This window comes from Mycteria americana, chromosome 7 (genome assembly GCF_035582795.1).
Source record: "Mycteria americana isolate JAX WOST 10 ecotype Jacksonville Zoo and Gardens chromosome 7, USCA_MyAme_1.0, whole genome shotgun sequence".
NCBI lineage: Eukaryota > Metazoa > Chordata > Aves > Ciconiiformes > Ciconiidae > Mycteria > Mycteria americana.
The window spans coordinates 66,414,854-66,419,615 of record NC_134371.1 but is presented as its reverse complement, the minus strand read 5'-3'; positions in this window follow the sequence as shown (position 1 = coordinate 66,419,615).

The following is a 4,762-nucleotide window of genomic DNA, read 5'->3' as shown; positions in this document are numbered from 1 at the left end:
TAGCATTTTGTTTATTTATAGCGTGACACTAACGACACTTTGAATTTGCTTCCGAGTTTTTTTGTTATTGTAAAGACAAGACACACAAACAATTGTGTCTGGGTCTAAGTACATTCTTAACCCCATTCAATTTATTTCAGATGCCGAGTCCTCAGGAAGGGGGACCAATGACTAATAAATCAGGTGTTTCTTCCTTCAGTATAAGTCAACTACTGGGATCAATAAGAAGCAGAAGAAAAAAGTTCTCTTGTTTGCATGAGGTAATGCAGACAAATAGCGACATGTAGGAGGTAAGAGCATATTTAAAGCTCTACACTTAGCGTACAGGCTAAGCCTATCAAAGAATAGCTTGTTGTATTTGAGCAAGACTAGCAATCTATTTGATAAGAAGGGAATACAGGGATAAGAACACGGCTTACGCCAGAAGGTAAAATGGAGAATCCAAGTCCTTCCTCATTAGCATTCTGTTGAGCCTCTGGCTCAAAAAATCTATATAGCAGTATTCCCATTTCAGAGATCCCAGACTTCTTGCAATCTAACAACCCTGAACTTGACGCTCAGCTGAGCAGGGACCAGGACAGGTTTCTGGGGATGGTACTGGAGCTTAGGTAGCCCGGCCCATTAGCGCTGGCTGGGATGGGATGCACTCTCCTGCCTGCACAACCTTCCCTTTCTCCCAGCTTGAGCCAGGTCATTGCTGTGTCCTCAACCATCTCAAGGCAATCCAAAACCTGTCACAACACCCGTTTATTTTCCGCTGGATAAAAGTTATTCTCACACTCCCTGTAGATAAGCAGATACTAAAGAAGCCCTGCACAGAATGCAAATAGCTACAAGTATACTCACATGTCAATGTCTACACAAAAAATGTTGTTCCAATAATAATTTTAGAAAATAAATCGCAGTAAAAAAGAGATGAACCTGACTGCCAGTTAGCTGTGGACAAGTCAACTGGGATCATGCTTCCTTTCCCCTCCTTTCTTCCCACAAAACCTCATCTAGACTGTTGACTAAAACCTGTGGTTTACACTCAGTTTTGTAAATTATTTGCCTACACATTGGCTAGACAGTCTTGCTTCTGGGCACTTACCAGGACCAGAGCTTTTATCATCATAATATGAGGATTCAATGCAAATAATTGGCACGACATTATGTTAAGATGAAACATAAAGCAATGAGATGCCTATAAATTACAGATACTTTTCAGTAACAGGGCAAATCCTGACTCTTGAAAGTGAAACAGTCATCACAGGAAGCAGAGGGAGAATTGTTTATCAAAGGATGAGAAAAAGCAACTAAGATTTTTAATCTTCATGAACTACTTTTAAGGTTCACCAAACTAGTGCAACTTCACAGGTCTCTCTGGTGTAACTAAAATAACAATTGTGCTTTTATAAATAGAGAGAAGCTTGTTGCAAGTCCTGCAGTAAGACCATTCCTTCTAAGGCCACCCTGTCACAAACAGGGTACTGATACATGGCACTCATTATATATATTTGCTTTCACATGCAAACATGCAGGCACACACCCCTGCTCTTTATTCAGAAGTTTATGTAAACCTCATACTGAGTCAGGCTTCCAAACCTACAGTACCTGAATATGTTCCAAACCAGGCAGAATGAGTTATTTTGCCCCGCATTCTGTCTTTGTAGAAACATAGAGCAGCACCTTTATGCATATACACGCTCTCAGTCAGAAACGGATATTATATTGCCTAGAGCACCTCATTTTGTCTTTAAAATAAACAAACACAGAATCAGGTTCCTTCTTGTAATTGCTTCACCTGAGAATATAGTGATCACCTTCCTAAAGGGAAACAGCATTAGCTAGAGCCTGTTTGTGTTTTGTGCTGGAAGACCAGGGCTCCAGTGGATAATCCAAAAGATTATTCCACAGTGGATTAACCCAGACAATACTTATCAAAAATGTCACACCACAAATATGAGCCAAGAATATGTTACTGGGAAAGCTGCCTGGACCAACGTAAAATTAGAGAAAATAGGAAAGTATCATGTATCAAACAATGCAAAACACTTGCATAGTCTGTAATCATACGTTGCTATAACTGCTTTTATATTAAATTAAACCAGGTAAAAAAATTAAGAAAACTAAAGCCTGTCCCCCTCCAGTGTCCTATCAGATTGCACTATATTGACAGCTCCGCAGGACCTCAGCGGGTGTGGACTCTCACATTCTCCGCTCATACCTCTGCCAGTATCTCAGTGACAGCAATAGCAGGTTGCCATTCTCCCTGGGGATGAATATGAAGGGATGGGACATTTTGCAAGTCCCATCCTCTCACCTCTGTACATCCCCTCGTCCTACCTTTTCTGCACTTCATTATTTCTCACACCTTCAGTCAGCAGCTTCCCCAGGTCTGGATCACCTTGCTCAGCAGTCTCAGCTGCACTCAGAACCAACACAAACTTATCCCATAGGTATTCCCATCTCTCCACATATCCAAGCTTCTGCTCAAACGTCCCTTCCTCCATGACTGTGGCCTGTTTGCATTCTCAATTTATTTCTGGTTTCTTTTTCCTCTCACTTCATTCTGTTACTCCCTTGCCCTGCCCCACTCTAGTCCTCTGGTCATCCCTGTCTAGCTCCTGTGACCCCCAGTCCAAACCAGTTAGCTTTCTCCTTGTGTTGCTTTCAGGCCCACTCACAAAGGGGCAGAAGGGAAATACTTGGTAAGAGCCGCTGCTGCCAAATCCAGGGATGCAACTTGGCGAAAGAGAAACTCTTGAGTTTATATAAAAAGAGAGCCTTTGAGAACACACTAATTCACCCCAGACTTCAGACTGCAGTTTCATCCTGCCCCACGCGTATCAGAAAAGGCACTTACACCCTCTGCTTTCAAACCCACCTCTGTGGCAATCTGCAAACCAGAAAATGCTTGATTCATCCCACTTAATTGGGACAACATAATACAAAGGTATATAGAGACAAATATAGAAAGCCGGATGTTTTCACCAACCCATGTGCTTTTTGCCTTCTAACAACACAGATTATTTGGGGTAGGGATCTTATTAACTCTATTTATACTGCACCTAACATAAAGTGGCCATGAATGTGGATTTGGTTTCTGGACAATTTCATATATAAAATAATTTTTATGCTAAATAAGTACCTACAGAAAAGAGACTGGTAAAATCTGTCCTATTCTAAGATTTAATAACAAATGCACTATTTGGTGCATAATAGGCAATTCATTTTGCTATGCATTTACTCTATTTAAAACATAAAGCACTTAAGGATATTTGGAGTATGCAAGACACTATTATAAAATCAATTTCTGTTCTGGTTTATAACCCAACCACTTAAAGCCTTAATTTGCTACAATTCACTTTCTTATAGTCTGATTTATTAAAAGTGGGACCAGCTACCTCCTGAATTCTGATAATATGCTTCTTAGAGCTAAACTGTTTAATTATTGTCTACCACATCCACTGTCTCCACTTGCTTATTACCTACATTTACGTATTTAGAGCATCACTTCATGTTGTTTGCACTTGCTTGAGAACCTGCTGCCTCTCTTTCTGAGGCTTGAAGGAGGGAGACTTTGGTTTCACTGAGCGATATCCCATTACGCTTTACAAATAAACAAACAGCAAAGTAACTGGCAGGAAGTCATGCCCCTTTGGCGAGCAGGGCTCCATCTCAGCAGAGGGCAAATGAGGCAGCATCATTTTCACTCTAGCACAAAGTGTCTATTCTTGACTACTTGACCAAAGGAAGCAAAAGCAGAGGGATGACTAGCAAAGCACATCTGCAGGGCTGTATTTCACAGGAAGTAATGCAGCTCCTCTGCAGATAAGTTTCACTGAAGAACAAAGACTGATTTTGTTCGGTGCCTCAAGAATGATGCATTGAACCTGGACCTAGCTTTTCAATCCCTGAAAACAAGGCTTAGAGAGTGAAACCTAATTTCTCCCTCACCCTTGTTCAAATTAGCTGCACGATTTTCAAATTAGCCCTATACTTACCATGTGAAGAAAGCTTAAAAGATACCCACTAACCTCCAACTAAGTTTACATGTTTTATTTATTGATTTTGCAGACTACACCCAAGTTAGTGCATCCGAGATAAATGTCAGAGCAACAATAGCTAAACCAGTTACGCGAAACTTAGCCTCCAGTGCTGAGCTGCCTTAAAGCTTAAGAAACAAAATATTTATGACTAAGAACAAGACAAGACAAATGGTGTAATAATACATTAGCAGGCAGTATTGTCACTGATTGCAAACATATTTTGAGCTTACATCTTTCCTGCATATCATAAGCTCAGAGGCATACTACCCACTACAATTGGTTTTCCAGCAGCTCAACATTTAACATGAGATAATGAGGTGTGTTTTTGAATGATACAAGCAGCATTAGATGTAGTGGGAGCCAAAAACACGATCATATTAAAAGCAAATAGCAGAGCAAAGATTACCTCTTGCCCTCTCTTTTAGCTTGAGCAGCATATTCCAATAAGTGCAGAAGAGACACTGTCAAGTACTTCTTTATAGTTTAATTTTCTTTTTTTAATCTCCATTGCTTGCAATGCCCTTGCCCTCTTTAAAAGCTGCAGAATAAAATGCCTTTCTGTCAATTTTGTACTTTCTCTCTCAGCAAAGAATGACGGGGGATAAAAAAAAAAAAAGCTCAAAACTTCAGCCCCTCTCCAAGATAAGAATTAGAGGTAAAGGTTAAAGATAAGAAGTTTTTCTCTTTATAAGATAAGTTCAGAGGAAAGTCATCTGTCCTACTCCTAATTA